Raw genomic sequence first — 20,011 nt, 5'->3', positions numbered from 1 at the left:
CTTAAAAAATATATCCCATAAAAAGAAAGCAAAGATGCATTATCAATTTCAACAAAGACAGCTAAAAGAAGGCAAACAAAAGTCCCATTTCTCACATAAAGAAGTAGGGTAAGGTAACTTATGGATAAAGAATGAACTAGCCATCGGATGCTCTAGGTAATTCCTCTTAGAGGTCAAAACACCACCATGAGATTGGTCCTATGAGCGAGAAATTGATTCTGTCAAAGATATAAAAATGTTTGATATTTTAATTAGCTTGATATAGATAATTTATGGGTAACAGTCCATAGGGGTTTATTAAGATAATGAACAATAAAAGTTTACTCAACAACCACAACCCCTACAACATGTCCTTGATAATATCAGAAGCAAATTAAATACAAGTTGAACTTACATGGTAATTAATATCTTAGAATCCTAAAGTCCAGGTTCTAATCCTGACTCTACCACTTGATAAGAAGTGAAGCAATCTCTTTGGTCCTCAGTTCCTTCTGCCTTACCTCTCTGACATTCTCAAATAAGGAACTATGCCAAATGATTGGCCATTGGCATATTACAATAAAAATATGGTTTATCTTTGTTCCTTATGATAAGAAATAATATTTGTCAATATATGCCACATGAAAAGGGAAATAAATTCATGGAAGAAACATCCATTAGGTTCCATTCACTACTTAGCTGTCTAAATGGAGTAAGAAGTCTACAGCGGGGTGGGGGTGGGGGCTGATGCCAATTAAATAAGATCTCAACAAAGAGCTCCTGATTTCAGGTTAATTAAAGAAGAAATAAGACATCAAAACTGAAGAAAATAACTTTATAAGATTGTAGTGAAAGGTCACATCACATAGAACAAATGATGGTTAAATTAGATGCAAGGTAAAGAACACAAAGTTATTGGGTGAGCTCAGAGGCCAATACCAAAAGATGCAAAAGAACCAAGTATTATGCTTTATTATACCAATTGACCATTATATGGATGCAGATCCAAAATTAAGAAATAATATAATACAAGTTAGTGTAAACTATATAGTGTTAAGCCAGGAACAGTTCTAAAATATTTAACATTGAGAAGTAAAAATATCTCAAGTAACTTGAAAAAGTATATCTTGATTTAAAGAGCTAAACTATTCTACTAGCATTAATAGAATGTCTGTTTAAAGGCAGACAACTTACAATATCAAGTAAGACTAGACTTCTCTGGTAATGGATTAGCAATCATTGATTTGATTTTTTTTTTTTTTCTGGTTAGCAGACTATTATTTCAGTGTTAACCTCAGACATCACACACATACACACCCACAACCATACACACAGACACATACAGACAGAAAACACACACACACTGAACCAAATATTGGACATGCAGAGGGTCACGTATTAGAGCTTTTCTTTCTTTCTTTCTTTCTTTCTTTCTTTCTTTCTTTCTCTTTTTCTTTTTCTTATGTTAATTTCTTTTTGAGGGAGAAAGAGAGAGAAAGAAGAGGGCGTGTGTGTGAGCCAGCGGGACAGGGGCAGAGACTGAAAGGAGGGCAGAGGATCTGAAGCAGGCTCCATGCTGACAGCACAGAGCCCAATGTGGGGTTTGAACTCATGAACCATGAGATCATGACCTGAGCCAAAGTGGGACATTTAACCAATTGAGCCACCCAGGCGCCCCACATATTAGAGCTTTCTTAATTAAAATATCAAAGTCCTCCCTCAAATTTTAAAATAAAGTGAGCTCCATCAAAGTTTTTGAACCATCTGAAGCATGATTTATGGCTTCTATTTTTGAAAATAAGTTATATACGCTCAGTAATCTTTTATGAATGGTGAATACAGTTTTCCACCAAGTAACAAAGATTCCTGATGAAGACTGAAAATCTAAATTAGTAGAAAAAACTCTAGGTTCGTTATAAAGCCAAGCTTAAAAACATTTCCCCAAATCAACATTCTACACTCAGGAAGTTATTCAAGGTATGAGACTGCATATAAAATGGATTCTACCATTCAGTGCTAAATTTCATGAGCACTACTGTGGCTTCAAGAAAAGTCAGAAAATTTTAGAGTTAAATAGGCATGTCTCCTACTTTTTATAGAGATCCAAAAGTTAACCTTAAGTCACTAGGCTGTTGTTTTGGTAACACATCTTTATAGTTGCTGAATAAAATGGTGTTAGTTACTTAGGTGTACCGTTGGCCAGGGCATTGAAATAATTTTAATGAATGAATATGGCTAGCCTTTGAGATAATCCTGAGAGCCACCCCCCTACCCCCACCCCAATCCCTTTCATCCTGTTGATTTTATGGCAGATCCTTCCTTGGGAAACACTCCCACCTGACAGAACCAGAGAGAGCCTCTCTACAAGTTCAGGAAGAAGAAAGGTTCTTATCTCACAACTCCCTCACAGCACTGCTGAATCGCTACAGATGATCGAACATAATCCAGGCACTGCTGTCCCACTAGGCCAAAGGACAGCAACATACTCTCAACAGAGTCTGGTAACACTCTGTTTTCCTTCAAGGAATAAATTCAAGGGAAGTTAGAACTCTTCAGAGATGTAATTGGGATTAATGCCATGGCTTCCTCCCCTTACAGAAGCTCCTCCCATTTCTTTAGTCTAGTTCTGGAGGGTTTGCAGTTTGCACCTACTGCAGGTTATCTCTGCTGGGGTGGGAGGTTCAAGGGCAGTCCACTTCTGCCTTGTGGCAGTATGGCTGGCCACCAACCAAGTACCTGGCTTCTAGAGCATTAGAGTGGCCGTGAATGAATGTATCAGCTCACACACTCAAAGACACCAGGTCTATCTCCCTGTTCTCCAAAGAATCTCCTAAAGGAGTCAATAACGTGTCTGCATAATTAGGATTTCCATACATGCTACAAAGCCCAAAAATTTCACCCAACTTATGATGCTTTACTTAGTGTGACTGCAATCCTTATTATAATGTATCTTATATAAGGGGGACATAGCATAAGGTATAAGAAATAGAACACAAAAACTCGTGTATGTTGCTTCAGAACATTATAGATGCCTCAGAACCCCACAAGGAACCTCTGTGATTATATTCCCCTCTCCCTGCATAATCCTGATGTAGGTTTTCAATATATAAATAACTTTCAAAGTACATAATGCTGAAAACCGTTGGAGAACTTTCTTAAAGGATGCTATAATTATAATTTTTATTAATTGCAGCTCTCAAAATGATAAAAGCATAAATGATTCCTTAAAAGTTCTCCTTGGGGCACCTGGATGGCTTAGTCGGTTAAGCATTCGACTTCGCCTCAGGTCATGATCTCACCGTTCATTTGTGAGTTCGAGCCCCATGTCGGGCTCTGTGCTGACAGCTCAGAGCCTGGAGCCTGCTGTGGATTCTGTGTCTCCCTCTTTCTCTGCCCCTTCCCTGCTCATGCGCTGTCTCTCCCTCTCTCTCAAACATTAAAAAAACATTTTTTTAAAGAAAAATAAAGTAAAATAAAAGTTCTCCTTTTTGGGTTTTCCTTCATTCCTTCACAATTCTGCCCCTGCCCCTTAGGGAGTTGTCTAGAGGATGGGAAGCACGGTAACACTCACCAGAGCTTATGATAATAGACACTGGTGCTCCCCAAATATTAATGTTAATAATATTTAGTGTTATTACCACATGTGCCTGTTAACATGCACACCCACTTTGTGGGGTAGGTACCATTATCACCTCCATCTGTGGCATGAGGAAGTGAAACCCAGAAATGTAGCACGTGGCCCAGAAGATTTGAATCCAAGTAATCTGGCTCCAGAGTCCATGCTCTTCTTAGCCACTACGCTATGTTGTGATTCTCTGAGATTTTGGTCTATTTCCACAATTAGGAATGTGCTATTTTTTTCCTTAAGAGAAACAGATTTCCTTCCTCATGAATCCTTCTGGGGAGAGAGATCTCATCTTTCCCTCCTCCACCCTTCCTCCCCAGTTACCATGCAGGTAACAGTCTGTTTGCCCGTTGAGGTGATTTCCTTTCAAATATTAGCCAGCCCCACCTTCTAACCCACAGCTTTGAGCTCTAGGTCATCTGATGGCTTCAGTGCCTGTGTGAATGTTTATCCCACTCCCCAGTGACTTATAAGAGGGACATTTCCTGGAAATATTGTGGATGGACATTTCACTATGGTGAGGTGTCCAGAGTGTCTGAATCACTCCTGTTGCCTAGTAACCTGTTTGTGTTTGGCAGGAGGAAGGTGACTCACACACAGGTACACTCAGACCCAGGGCAGATATTTATTCAGCATGACCTCCTCCCAGCCCTAGACGGTTGATTTCATGTTTAACCTTGACACTGTTCCTTCTCACATGCCGCTGTTAGTATAGGCCCCTTCAATTCTCTCCAAGTCAGGGAATTCAAAATATAGTATGCTGTGCATAGAATCAACAGATCCTTTATAGCTGAAATACAGGCTACATTATTTTCCCTACTGAGTTCTAAAGGAAAAAGTTCAAGACAAAAGTAATTACAAAATTCTTACATGTAAAAGTGAATTGAAATTATATGCAGTCGTGGAAGTTACACGCCATCCCTTTGAGAATTTAGTCCTTTCATGAATTCAGTTAATATAACATATTCCTAAACAGCAATGAATCACTAATTTTGACCTCATACTTAAGAATGTTTTCAGGAAAATAGAGTTGACTCATTTGGTGGGCCACATTCTAGGCCAAAAAAACTTTTACACTTACACACATACCTGTCTTTATTACCTGAAAGAATGGATGACCAAATATAAGTAGCATCAGACTTGAAGGGATTTACTTTCAAACAGAATATGAATATATGGAGAGGTCATAGCGGGCCTACGGTCACCTCACTGATCTTTGCCTTCAAATTTAAGTTAGCATGCATGCTTTAGCCAAAACGCTCCAGAATAAAACACTCTGGACTTGCACTTCATGTAAATTCTCTAGCAGTTATTACTATTCCCCTAATATTTTACAGACCCACCATTTCTCCTAGTGATTTCTATTTATTAAATATTCAAAGGAGGAAAAGTGGCTTCAAAAAAGACACACACATACACATATACCAGACTGTGGGGGTTTTTTTGGTCCTTCTTTTCAGCCATGCCTGCTATAGACATGGAGAGTAAGACCTAAGAGTGTACCTAAATGGCACCTCTAACCTTGATGGGAAAGTCCTGAATCCTAAATTTATTGGACTTATGGACATATTGCTTATAGACTGAAGGGTACAAATGTAGTTTAGGAAGTTTTCTTTTTTCTTCCCTGCACTAAGTAATATTCATCCTAACAAAGGGGTTCCAGTATGCCTGGTATCTATAAGTACTATTAAAATCTAATACAGGATATAAATTTTATTTTGTTCTCGATAGGTATAAAAGGGATATATAAATGTACTTGGCAAAGATTTTCATCTTAAACATATGTTAAAACTTTTCTCCAAAAATTTTCTCCAAAACTTTTTTGAAAGGCATATTTTAGGGAAAAAAATCTTTCCATATCTAAAAACTTCTTGAAGTCTGCCAAACTCCATGGCAGGCTTAAGAAAAAGATGCCTTCATTATCCAGAACTGGCTAATTGGTTACAATTACTACTGGCAAGCAATATGGGGATAAATTGCTCTCCAAAGTATTTTGAAGTCCTTAACCATGCCTAAAGCAGGTTCGCCCAATCTGAGGTTCGTAGTTGATAAGTGAACCTGCTGGAGCCCACGTTTGGGCTTGTGCATATAACCGGGGATAGAGAGTAAGCTCTGTTCTTCGGAGTCCCAAAATGGAGCTATGCTTGGGAAATGAAAGTGCCAGCAGAAAGCTTAGGGTTTAAGCTCATGAATTTGTTGCTGACCATCTGCTTCATGCAAGTTTCAGTCACAAAAGAACTTTCATTAGCATCAAGTGAACCAGACAGACATTGTCCCTGCCTTTACAGAGCTTGCTGTCAGAAAAACAAGTAACTATAACATAGGGAGAAGACTCTAGGAACACCTTGCAAAGGTATACCCCTTAGTTTGGAAAGATCAGGTAAGGCTTCCTGGAAGAAAGGGCCTCTCAACTCAGATCTGAAAAGTGAAGAAAAATCAGGCAAGGTGGGGTGGGGTTATTTAAGGCAGAGAAATAGTATATGCAAAGGCCTTCAGAAACAAAGGAGAATGTGGTTGGTATGGATGGGAACAGAAGGAAAGTCAGCTTGGCTGAAATGGAGAAAGGCAGGCTCCTGAAGAACCTGATAAGACCTTTTTATGATATTTGGATTTTGCCCCAGGATGATGGGATCAGGGACACGCTCAGTTTTGTAATTTATGAGGATCCCACTTAGGATTCCTGACACTTAGAAACCAAGGAGATGAGCATTTCTTACACTCAGCAGAAAATGAATAGGTCACTCCTCTACCCAAGGGTGAATGTATGAGATTCTTCATGTAACCTGTTTCCTGTAGAGCCAGTGAGATGTTACCATGTGACCTGGAAAGCAGAGTGGCTAAGCGCTCAGCCTGTGGAAAGGACTCAGATTCAAATTCTAATTCTATCACATTCTACCCAATACTTAACTTTGGGCAAGTCCTTAAACCCTCTGTCTCCGAGTGGACTTAAAAGTAGCTACCTCATACCGTTGCTGTGTAAATGGTATGAGGCACTATATGTGGCCAAGAGCAGCAGCTGCCACGATGTCATTCAATCTTGGTCACTGTCATCAAACACATGCCAGCCAACCAACTGCAAGCATTAAGAACCATTGCTGTAGACTACATTTAATATTTTTAAACACTATAAACACTTTTCTTTAGAAGCCATCTATTGAAGAAAAGTAGCTTACACAAATACTGTACTTCTTTCTGTTTAACACTTATCAGTTTCCCATTTGAATATTTAAAATTTAAAGTGGGATGCTAAAGTTGTATGATTATTCAAAAATAAGCTTTATTTCCATCTTTGGGCCTTATGTCTATTTGGACAAAGATCCGCTGTCCTAAGCAAAGTTTCCAGGACGATTTGCAGATAAGCTGCAGAACTTCAGAATCAGAGCATAGTTAGAAATCACACTGCCTAACTATACTTCTATGGCCATGAGTCCAAAGGAATTTGAGTAAATCCATTTATTTAATAATCAAATTATAGAAAATTAAAGCAAAAGGTGTTGAAGCCTAAATGTAGACATTGGGAAGACCAAAGAACCAGTTGTGGATTCACCATTAAATGTCTAACCCTCTGATATCAGCCGCCTTCTTGCTGCCTCCATTTGTTAGATGTAAATGCTAAATCAGTGTTCAGAAATCTGAGGAATTCTACATTTTACAAGAGAACACAGACTACGAGTCAAGCTATAATGCCGAAGGTCGATTAACTGCATGCTAACAATATTTGTGTCACTCACCACGAACACCTCAGACAGAGTATTAAAGTCTTTTAGAGCTGATTGAGCTATAGTGCAAGACCACTTCCAGTTCAGTGATTCACTAGGAGGACTCCCAGGACCCTGCCTATAGTTCTACTCATGGCTATGATTTGTTACAGCATGAGGCTAGAGAGTCAGCAAAGGGAGAAGGCACATGGGATGAAGTCCAGAGGTGATCAGCAGCAAGCTTCCAAGGGTCCTCTCCCACTGGTATCACACAGGTTGTGCTTAATTGCCTGGCACTGACTGAGTTGTGACAATACCTGTGAAATATCATCTACCAGGGAAGCTCATTAGTGACTCAGTGTCTGGGATTTTTACTGGGGCTGGTCATAGAGAAACCTGCTGTTGGGCATGTACCCAAATTCCACACTCCTGGAATGCAAGTGGGTATTCAACAGAAACTGCACTGTTTGCACAGTTTAGGCACAGTGAGCCACGCTAACGAGGGAATGATGGGAACCCTCCCCAAATCTGTTCCCAGACGCCAGTCAAGGGGCCAAGGGTGCAAGCAGGCCTCTAGGGAGAGCAGTCTCTCCATCTGATTTCAATTAGCAATATAAGACCAAATTATAGGAGAAAGGTCTCACTCTTAGCAGGTCACCTAGGCACATCGTGAGCCTGAGAAGCACTTTTATCCTATATACTTTCAGTATTTAAAATGTAGCATTTTTAATGTAGACAACCATGATCTTAAATTACGTAACGGAAGATTTAAGACAGCCTTTTGTACAATAAAAAAAAAAGCTGAATTCTAGTCCTATTTACTTTTCTGAGCATCTTTTTTTACAAAATACCACTGAAAAATCTGAACAAATAGTGTTCCTAAATTGAAGCTACTCTCAGAAACCATTTAGCCTACCAGATTGGCAATAAAATCCAGACCCAGATAACAGGTACCCTTCACAAGTTTCTAGTAGGGATGTGAATAAGAAAAACTCCCTATGGCAGGCAATCTGACAAGATATCTTATGAAAATTATACATACACCTTATGACCTGCAGTTCTGCTTTGCAAATTATATGCTCTGGAATATAATTGTGTACACGCAGAATAACCTATGTACAAAGTTATTTACTGTGGCATTGTTTAAGAGCAAAGGACTGGCCACAACCCAAGTGTCCATCAATAGGTCACTATTTAAATTGTGGTACATCCATACAATGGACTACTCTGTAACTGTTGAGGGAAAAAAAAAAAAAAAAAAAAGAACGAGGAAGCTCTTTTAGTACTGATTTGTTAAACCCTCCTACATATGTTAGGAGAAAAACATACATTGTACAGAAGTACAGTTTACTATCTTTTACTTTATGAAAAGGGCAAATATGAAACCATATTCATATTGTCTGTGTATGCAGAAACTCGGGAAGGATGCATGGGCCCCTAATAACAGGCTGGGAGAGGGTAGTGGAGGCACAATTGGGGCAGAATCTGTGAACCTGAAAAAAATATATTAAAATGACACCCTTGACATGTAACCCTTCTGTCTTTTCTAAGTCCAGGTCATATCCCTTGGCACCTTTTTCCATGCGTGTGTTTTTTTAATAGGCTTCTGTATTTCTGCAGTGGTTAAACTAGAACATAAGATTGCTTTATCTTCTTTTCCAAATCTGGTTCCCGCTCTCTCCTTTGCATCTTGAGTCTGCCTGCCATCTTGAAGGGGGTCTCCCCAGGACAGCTGACAGTGAATTAAGTTCTCTATGCCTCCCTTTGAACATATGCCTGCTGAGGAAATTTGGGAGCTTCTTAAAAGCTCAATTTCTGAAAGCAGGGATTTTGTTTTGTACACTGCCTTATTTGCAACACTGAACAGAGCGCCTGGCACACAGAAATTGCTCAGTAAGTATTTGTTGAATAAATGAATTCTTTTCTTCATCTAGCTTCAATGGAACAGACACTACCAGACAAAGAGGGAGATATCATCGGGGTCAAATATTTAGAAATAGTTGTCATGCCCAGTATTGGCTCTATATAGGCATTCTAATCCTAGCAACATTCCTAGGATTATTTTGAATTTTACAGAAGACAAACAAGCCTATAGAATGCTGTGCTGAGCGAGGACTCTTAAATATTCATAAAAATTTATTTTTAATTAACTTGGGATTATAAGGCCTTGGAGTCCATCTCAGGGCTGAAGTCTTTTTAGGCAAACACCACACTAATTAGTAATGATAAAAAAAAGAATGGCTAAAAGAACCAATGAACCCCCAATCGTAAGGTGCCTGCCCACAAGCAGCATAGAGAAAATATTTTGCATTAAAAATGTTACTGCTCTTTTTAGTTAGAAATAAAATTCTCCTTCAAATTAAATTCAAATCAGTCTAGACAGTGAACTGAATTGCACAATGTCAATCCTAAAAGAGAAAGTTTCCTCCTCAGTGAGTCCAGAAGGGGTATGACTACCATGCCTTTCTAACCTTGGTTTCAATGACTATAAAAACCAAATAACTCTGCTAGTAGTAATTTCAGTAATGTGGCTAAATAGGTGCACACCTGACTGATGTTCCTTTGAAGCATTTTCTTAATGCATGGTTGAGGTGGTTCCTGAGTGCTGTCTTTTGGCCATTAGTAATGCAGAGAGATTAGGAGGTTTTGGTGCTCCCTCTATCTCTTACTGTCATTTAAGGCAACAATCCAATGAGTGAGGAAACATGCCAGCACCTGGATCAGCATGAACTCTAAGACTTTCCTGAGGACATTCTCAGTTAAGGCATTAATGGAATGTTTTAACTGGAAAGGGAAGACAGAGAAGTTTCAGGACAACTGGTAGGTAACCAACCGTCAGCTGATGCAAATTGTACTTATGATCTCGCACCAGGAAGCACTGAACCTACTGTTTGCAAATGGTAGCACGCTGAGCCCCACCCTGGTTCATGCAGCAGGCAACACCCGAGGTCTCATAGCAGATCCTTTCTGCGAAGAGTGGTATAGAGCAGAGGCTGACAGCTCTAAAAGGACGGGAAGAGTGAGAGGTTCAATAAGAAAGATGCTTTGTTGTTATGTTTTGTTGGTTTTCTGGGGATGGAGGTGAAATAAAGAGCTAATACTGTCCTCCTGGAAGAGTCACCAGGAGAACACGGACTCTAACAGGTACCAGCATTTCAGGAGGAGAAATGCAACTCTTGGCCAGTCATTCCCCTGACATTTAATACCTGCCAGACCCTGTTCAGAGGTGGAGCAATGAAGGTGGGCAGATTCCTGTCCCTTGTGATGCTCACATGGAAATGTGCCAACAAACACATAGATAAACAAGAAGACTGTGATAAATGCCACTGAGAGAAGTCAATCAGAATCACAGCAAGGTTGGTGTGGCTCATTTAGAGCAAGTGGTCAGGGATGCAGAGGATGCTATTTAAGACAGTAATTGTCAGGGAGGAGGGGGTTGGGCAGCCAAGGAAGAAGAGCACTCCAGGCCAAAGGAGCAGTTGGTACAAAAGCCCTGAGGCAGGAATGAGCCAGGCGGTTTAAAGACTGGAAAGTCATGCATGCAATGCTGAAGCACTGTGATCAGAGGAGGACCAAAGCACAGTGGAGGACAGAGGCCAGGTCACCGAGGGTTTTACGGGCCAGGTGGAGGGACTGCCTACACACAGGGCAAAGTAAGCATCCAGGAACCCCAGGCTGCTCGGGGGTGCACACTTGGTCACTTCCACACAAAATGGTGGAAGACTCTCTTTGAAATACATACAGCTGCTGCAACCTTTTCATGGATTTTTTAAATAGACTGTAACTGTTTATAACTTGGTATTCATGACATAGTAATATATTTGGCTTGCAGATTTTTTTTTCAATTACATAGCTAACATGGTGCCTTTCATCTAGTCAAACTTAAAATACGTCCTCTTATTGGGGCGCCTGGGTGGATCAGTCTGTTAAGCCTCCGACTTCAGTTCAGGTCACGATCTAACGGGTCCTAAGTTCGAGCTCCACACCAGGCTCCATGCTGGTGGTGTGGAGCCCGCTTGGGATTTCTCTCTCCTCCTCTCTCTCTCTGCCCCTCCCCCACCTGCTCATGCATGCTCTCACTCAAAAATAAATTAAAAAAAAAAAGTGCCCCCTTGTCAAAAAGAAGAATGGGTAAAGAGGGGGTGGATGGCAGAATGCAAATTCATGGTTACTATTCCAAAAACTCTTATGTACACATGCTAATGTAGTAGCATGTTAAGACGCAGTTTTAAAAAATGCCACCAAAGTTTATGATTTACTGTAATTTGAAATATACATACTATGCATGACTTCCTAAAGGAATAAAGTAAATGATATAACTTACAAAAGAAAATGCTACTATAAGAAGAGTAACGTAGAATCAGAATGAGGTAGATCCAGACCAGGGGTTCTTGGTCACAAGATAGAGTGGAAGAGGGAGAGGTATTGCCTGTGACTGAATATTGTCGCACCTGCTCCTGGTAAGCAATCACTGTTAAGGTAGCAAAGCTGGGAGGTGGGGGTGGCTTATGAACAAGGGCTCTGACACCTAACTTCACAATCAGCACTTGTGTGACTCCAGAAATGATACTTAACCTCTCTGTGCCTCAGTTTCCTGGTCTACAAGTGGGATAGCAACAGTACTAACTCCATGGGGTCTCTAAGAGGATTGAAGGAATTCATATTTATGGAGCTCAGAAATAGCACCTGGCATATTGTGTACTACTGTTAAATAACTAAAATAGAGATGAGGTAACAGAATGTACCAAGTCCTACAATGTGACAAAAGCTCATGCCGAGCTGGGCTGTGTGTTAGGTTCTCACTTCCTTTGTACAAGGAAGAGAGAAGAAACAAAATTTTCTAAACTCAGAGAGAGCGTATGGATCGCCATACCTGCATGTGTTGGGACAAAGTGGGGAGCCGTGTTTCATTCCCCAGAGGACCAAAGCTTTTCTTGACCTTTAGCTCAAGAAATACACTCACTGCGGGTCTCTACACAGGAGGCCAGCCATAAGCAATAACGCAGACCAGGGAGACCATCGTCTGACGTCATATGATGGTTTTCCAGGATATCCCTCCATACATTCCAAAGCAGAACTCTCTAGAGTTTCTTTGGTAGGAAGCCAAGGCAACATGATACAGATAAGCTGCTCTGACGGTCTGGTTCGTTTCAGGGATACACCTGCATCAGAAATGCATCCTTTACTTCCATTTCCTTGAGCCATGCTTCTGATAAGAGCTGAGGAGGAGACTGCTCCAGATTTGTAAAACAAATTCTCCAACATCAGGAGATGGACAAAATGCAGCCATATTAAAAAAAAAAAAAAAAAAAGAAACCTTAAGTAACCTGATGCATTGAAAGCGACTTTCCCTAGAAGCATCTGGTTTTAAGTCTAATGGACTTGAGAGCTGTTGTCTGGCAAAGAACAGCCATAATCATCTCAGGGGATTAAACAATTTAAGAGAATATTCCTTTTGTCATAGTCATCTCAGGCTCTACCTGGCAGTAAAACATGGAGATTTTCCAAACGACAAAAGCCACTGTGGTTAAGGCACATTTCATTGTGATGTAAGTTGGAATGTAAAATATCAGCTGAAAAAAAGAGAAGTTTTTATTTAAAAAATTAGTTATTAGAAAACCTTAGCTAGAAAAGGACCTTTGTCCCTTCAGATATTCCCACACCTCACGTGCAATCTATGGTGCCACTGAACTATCCCCCCAAGTCCTATGGATAAGACTGTATCCCAGTGGTTTGTCAACCTTTTTCAACCCATCAGGCAAAGTATGTTGTTTTTAAGGCTAGTTGTTTAAGCATTTTTCTTCAGTTGACATAGTGTTAATCTTCAAATTGTTAACTATGGCAACGTATTTTCCTTTTAATACTTGTGAGGTATTGTCAAAGCCACCAAAGAAAGCAGAAATAGATACATTCACGTGCAATTCACAGGCAAGGAAGCAGAGCAAGAGAGGATGTGTATAACTTATCCCTACGCACCCTTGGACAAGCATCATTTCCTCCAAGAAGGCTTTCTTGATTCTTCCAGACTGGATTGTGGCCCCGTTCACCAACTCCACATTACTCTATTCTTTTTCTCCATCGTAACAGTGGTAATTTTAATTATGCAGTAAATTGTTAGTAAAGATTTACTTGTCTCTTTTCTGTAAACTCTATGAGGGAAGGGACCATATCTGCCAGGTTTTCTGCTGTCCCTGGCACACAGTCAATGACTATTTGTTCACAGCCTAACTCGCTCTTTGTAAGACAGTCAGCTATGATCCTGAAGAGTCCCATGCAAGCTACTTGCAAATCAGATAATTAGGGAAGTCACTGAAGTAATCCTATAAAGGGTGGGGCGGGGTGACGACAGGAAAATATTTTAATATTATAAAACCGACAAATTTGATGCCTTGAATATTTTCAGAAGCAGAATCCGTGGATGTTCATATGGCAGATATGAGTGAGAGAGGGAAGGAGAAAAGGAGGGGCAGGAACGACCCACCAATTCAGATGGGTGCTTTAAGAGTAAAATTGTGTTATGAGAACTCAAATAGGGTTTTCTAATTATAGACCCTTAAATTTAAAATATCTTGAAAGGTCACTCTGTACTTCCCTCTGCCTAATACAGGCTGCATTCAAAACATCCCAGAAATAGGAGTCAAATTTTTTTAAGGCTAGAGAGGTTGAACAACAGATTAAAAAGCCCTGTGTCTTGCAATCTCTGCTTTCTACAGTTTTTCTGTTAGGTCTTCCGTGAAGAAATGATTGCCAATCTAGTCCTTTCCTTCATGACACAAAGGTGTTATTGTTACAGCTGAACTCCTAAACTCCTTCGAGTAAAAGTCCTAAGAAATGACAAGACGGTCACAACAGTGAAACTTTAAGAAATGCTTTCATATCTTCTGCAACAACAACAAAAAATAACCCCTTTATAATTTAATATTGAAAGGGAGAAAGTGCCGGGGCTCCTGGGTGGCTCAGTTGGTTAAGCAGCCAACTTTGGCTCAGGTCATGATCTCGCGGTTTGTGAGTTCGAGCCCCACACTGGGCTCTGCGCTGACAGCTGGGAGCCTACAGCCTGCTTCAGATTGTGTCTCCCTCTCTCTCTGCCCCTCCCCTCCCCTGTTTATGCTCATGCTCTGTCTCTCTCTCTCTCTCTCTCAGAAATAAATATTTAAAAAACATTTTAAAGAAAGTAAGAAAGTGTCTAACCTTATTGGTGAGCAAAGCAACCCAAATCAAAAAGTGAGATACCACGTTTTTACATATTGAATTGGCTAAAAAACAAAACCCAATTCATCAAACTCCTCTCCAGGACCACTGTAAAATACATTTCTTATATTTTACAAACACCCTAAGAATGTGAGCCAAGATTTAGCTCTGAGCTTCTAAGAACATTAACAACAGTAAAAAGCTGATAATAACTAAGTGTCCAACAATAGGGGATTGCTTAAACTGTGGTGGATGGACACGTGGAATTCTGAAATATACTTCCTTACTGTGTTTAATGGGGAGGGACAAGAGGTTCAGGAGCATTCATGAGGACACAACAATAATATGTATATGACCCTATCTATCCTATAAAGTGGCATGTGTAAACATAAATGCAACAGGTGATAGATTTAGGTGTGATTTAAAATTTCCTTCTTATCCAGGTTTAAGTTTTTCTAAAATAAACATGAGTTATTATTATAATTACAAAGTTAAAAAGAAAAGATGAGGCTAAATCTCCCAACACAAACTTCCAAATATCAGTTACCATATTAACAGTCTCTTAAAAAAAAAACAACAACCATTTATCATAAGCACAAAGTCTGTTTAATATCATTATGTACTAAGGATAAAAATAATAAACCCGAGTTTTCATTTTGGTCACTGTGCATGGGGTAAGCAAATAAAAATACTCTGTCCTGGAAACTTAAAAGTTTTCTTTATAGCAAGATGCCATTTGTGGTAATGTACCACTGGGTAGCAAAGAGGTCAGCCTCTCTGGTTAAATATGGCATAATTATATAGTTCATAAAATTAAAGCAACATGTACATATGTGCTATGATTACTCCTGCTCAAATAAAATCTTGTCTTCTGAAATAAAAATGAAGCTAGAAGTAAAAATGAAATGAGACACGGATAAGCATGAACTAAGATGGAAGCAAATGTGGGAGGAGGCTGTTATTAGAGAGTTCACCTCTGGTCACAGAGAGGACTTTGGTTGAAGGCAGAGTAACTCCTCAGGATACACGTAAGCATTACAGCTGAAACCACTGGGATCCTACAGTATACTGTACATACCTAAGGAGGGTAACAGATGGAGCGGACGAGCTACCCCTGAGTCACTCTCCAGCACTAAACCATGCGGACCCTTTGTCTCCTGCTCAGGAAGTCCCCAGATTCCAGTCCATTCCAGTCTTTTAGATCTGCGACCATTTCCCTCCTGTATTTTTCTCTCTCACACTTTTGTTGTCCTTGGTCTTAAGATTTCTAAGGATTGTTTTCTCTAGCTTCTTCACTAGTTATTAGCAGTTTGCTTCTCTTGTGAGAAACTTGTTTGGGGGCACCTGGGTGGCTCAGTCGGTTGAACGTCCGACTTCGGCTCAGCTCATGATCTCGTGGTTTGTGGGGGTTTGAGCCCCGTGTCCGGCTCTGTGCTGATGGCTCAGAGCCTGGAGCCTGCTTCGGATTCTATGTCTCCCTCTCTCTCTCTCTGCTCTTCCCCCACTCATGCTCTGTCTCTCTCTCTCAAAAATAAATAAACATTAAAAAAAATTAAAAACTTGCTTTAAAAAATAATCTAGTTTACCATTGTGCTTCATCACCCATCTTACAGTCTCACCCAACAGGCTTCCAACATTCCTTCAAAGCAATCCCAGGGCAAATTACATTTTGGTATATTTACATAATCCTTATTTCACAGAGCAACATCTTTCAAGGTCTTCTTTTAAGTATTAGATGAAGGATGATGTTCAGAGAACAAAATGAGGGTCAAGAAAGTCAACTCTCAGGGCTCCAAAGAGTTATTTGGTGTCCAAATAGAAGACCAATTAAAGTACCAGGAATAGGGGCGCCTGGGTGGCTCAGTCGGTTAAGTGTCTGACTCTCGGTATTGGTTCAGGTCATGATCTCAGAGCTTTGGGAGTTTGAGCCTTGCATTGGGCTCTGTGTTGGCAGCTTGGAGCCTGCTTGGGGTTCTCTCTCTCTTTGCCCCTCCCCCTACTCATGCTGTCTCTGTCTCTCAAAACAACAAACAAACAACAAAAAAACTTAAAACAAAAAAAGTATCAGGAATAAATGGAAAAGAGGAAGAAGAAAGAAGGAAGTGAAATGAGGGAGGCACACTAATAGAACTTTATGTAACTGAATCTTGAGCAAGACAAAGGAAGATGAAGCAAAGCACCCAGAGGCCTGGCATGATGAACACATTTTGGGGGTAAGGGCTAGAGCTGAGCATCTAGATGTAAACTAGAAGTGCTGAGGGTAGAATCTGAGGCACCACCCAGACTCTAATGGACTGCCACAAAATGGGATGGTGATGCTGACCAAATAAATAAATCTGCCACGTGCTTTTACCTTCAGCTTCTAAATCATGCATAGTCAGAGGTTACACCTCAGGTACAAAAAGCAAGAGCTGAAGGAGTAAACATTAGGAATGTCATTATTCACGACCATGCTTCTCTCTCGCTTTCAGAGTACTATCTACGGGCTTGGACACCTTGGATGTCACTTTGATCTTAGAATATGCCACCTTCAAGAGAAGGATGAGGTTTAGCACATGGAAAAAGAACTCCGAATTCACCCTGCCCCTGTCTCCCTAGAGTGTCTAATGCTTGCTGAAGGGAAAAGCAAAGAATAATTCTTACTTCATCCTTGAAGAAAGGTTTACAGATAGTACATAATCCTAGTTTTTCATCACATTTCTAAACAAACAAAATGTATGAAAGAAATGCACACCTGTGTCCTCTCTCCAGTCAGGGTATACACAGTCACTTTTCATGGTACTTTGGCTAAACTGTAATAGCGTATCAGTGGTGAGCTACTCCTAACTGTCAGCAGTAAGAAATACGATGGACGAAAACAAGAAGCAAAGGGGTTTCCTGGGGGAAGCAGAATAGACAAAGAATATTTCATTACAATGAAGAGACCTGGCTTTCATCTGGATTCTGATATTGCTAATTGTGATCTTTAAAAAGTCACTTGAATAGGTCCAACAGGCAGAAAATCAGTAAGGACATAGTTGAACCCAACAATAAAAACTAATCAACTGGATCAATTGACATATATAGAGGACGTCATCCAATAACAGAATACACATTCTTCTCAAGCTCACATGAACATTCACCAAAATAAACCACATTCTAGGCTATAAAATACACCTTCATAAATTTAAAAGACATAAACAGTGTCTCTTTTCTCAGACCACAATGGAATTCAACTGGAAATCAATAACAGAGAGCTGGAAAATCCCCAAATAGTTGGAGATTAAACAACACACTTCTAATTAACACATGGGTCAATGAAGAAATCAAGAGAAATTTTAAAATATTTTGAACTAAATCAAAATAAAATCACAACTTATCAAAATTTGTGGGATGCATTAAAACCAGTACTTAGAGGGAAATCTATAGAAGTGAATGCATAGATTAGAAGATATAAAATCAATAAGCTAGGCTTATACCTTAAGAACTAGCAAAAAAGGGAGCAAATTCAGTCCTAAGTAAAAGAAAAGAAATAATAAAAATTAGAGCATAAATCAGTGCACTTGAAAAGAAATTAATAAGAAAAATCCATGGAACCAAAAGCTAGTTCTTTGAAAAGATCACTAAATGTAATAAGGCCTCTAGGTAGGCTAAGAACAAGAGGGGCAACATAAATTACTAATATTGGAAATAAAAGAAAGGACATCACTACAGACTTTAAAGGGATGATAAAGCAATACTATGAACAATTCTACACCCTCAAATTTGATAACCTAGGTGAACTGGACCAATTCCTTGAGAGATACAATCTGAGAAAACACACATAAGAAACAGACCACCTGAATAAGAAGCCTACGGGGGGGGGGGGGGGGGGGAAATAAGAAGCCTGTTAAGGGAATTGAATCAATTAATAACATTCCAAAATACAAAACACCTGGCCCAGACAGCATCATGGGTAAATTCTTCCAAATATTTAAGGAAGAAATTCTACCAATTCTCTGCAATGTCTTTTGGAAGACAGAAGCGGAGGGAGTACTTCCTAACTCACTGTATGAGGCCAACATTACCATTATACCAAAACCAGACAAAAACATTAAAAAAGAAAACTACATACCACCAATGTCTCTCATGAACACAGATGAAAAAATGCTCAACAAAATATTAGCAAATTTAATCCAACAATGTATAAAAACAATTATATATCATGACTACAGATTTATACCAGACATGCAAAGCTAATTAAATATTCAAAAATCAATAATGCAACCTATCACATCAAGAGGCTAACAAAGAAAAATCACATCATGTCAATAGATGCAGAAAAGGCATGTGACAAAATCCAGCACCCCATTCATGATAAAAATGCTCAGTTAGCTAAGAGCAGAGGGAAACTTCATCAGCTTGATAAAGAATATCTACCAAAAACCTAACATCATACTCAACGCTGAGGAGCTCTTTACCAACATACTAAAATCCCAGCTAATGCAGGAGGAAAATGACATAAAAAGTAGACTGGGAAGGAAAAAAATTAAACTATCTTTGTTCACAGACCACATGATCTTCTATGCAGAAGATCCAAAAGAACTTACAAAACCCCTGAACTAATAAAAGATTATAGCAAGGTTGTAGTTTACAAGGTTAACATACGAAAGTCAATCACTTTCCCGTACATCCACAATGACCAAGTAGAATTTTAATTTTATAACACAGTACTATTTACATTAGCACTCTCCAAAAAAGAAATACTTAGGAATCAATTTAAGAAAATATGTACAAGAGCTACATGAGAACAACTACAAAACTCTGAAGATATCAAAGAAGTGGAGATATTCCATGTTCAAGCATAACAAGACTCGATTATTGTCAAGATATTAGTTCTTCCCAACCTGAACTACAGATTCAAAGCAACCCCAGTTAAAATCCCAACAAGCTATTTTGTGGATATCAACAAAGTTGATACAGAAAGGCATAACACCCAGAATAGCCAGCTCAATGTTGAAGAAGACTAAAGTCAGAAGACTGACACTATCTGACTTCGAGACTTACTATAAAGCTATAGTAATCCAGACACTGTAGTTTTAGTAAAAGAACAGAAAAACAAGTCAATCGAACAGAATAGAGAGTCCAGAAATAGACCCATCTAAATAAAGTCAACCGATCCTTGACAGAGGAGCGAAGATAATACCTTGGAGCAAAGACAGTCTTTTCAACAAATGGTACTAGAATAACTGCTTGTCATCCACGTGCAAACAAAACAAAAGTCTATATATAGATCCTAGCCATTCATAAAAATTAACTAAAGATGAATCATAGGCTTAAATGTAAGATACAAAACTATAAAATAATAATCCTAAATAGATAACACAGGATAAAAATAATTGACTTTGGGTATAGAGATTTTTAGATACAACCACAAAAGCACAATTCATGAAAGAAATAATTGATAAACTGACTTCACTAAAATTAAAAACTTGTGCTCTGTGAAAGGCAACGTCAAGAGAAGGCAAGCCTCTCAATGGGAGAAAATATTCACAAAAGG

General features: G+C 39.4%; 1 protein-coding gene across 3 annotated transcripts in view; it reads right to left on the bottom strand.

The window, feature by feature from the left end:
- Positions 1 to 20,011, bottom strand: part of SGMS2 (sphingomyelin synthase 2) — an 89,639-nt gene that overhangs the window by 46,384 nt on the left and 23,244 nt on the right. Inside the window, exon 2 of one of the 3 annotated variants that reach the window (XM_060654480.3) lies at positions 10,191 to 10,304. The exons of the other annotated variants lie outside the window; for them this stretch is intronic. The gene's annotated coding sequence lies outside the window, so the exon portion shown is untranslated. The remainder of the gene's footprint in view (positions 1 to 10,190; positions 10,305 to 20,011) is intronic. 3 annotated transcript variants of the gene reach the window in all.

Source organism: Panthera onca, chromosome B1 (assembly GCF_046562875.1).
Source record: "Panthera onca isolate mPanOnc1 chromosome B1, mPanOnc1 haplotype 2, whole genome shotgun sequence".
Classification (NCBI taxonomy): Eukaryota; Metazoa; Chordata; class Mammalia; order Carnivora; family Felidae; genus Panthera; species Panthera onca.
This window is presented reverse-complemented; position numbering and strand designations above follow the sequence as displayed.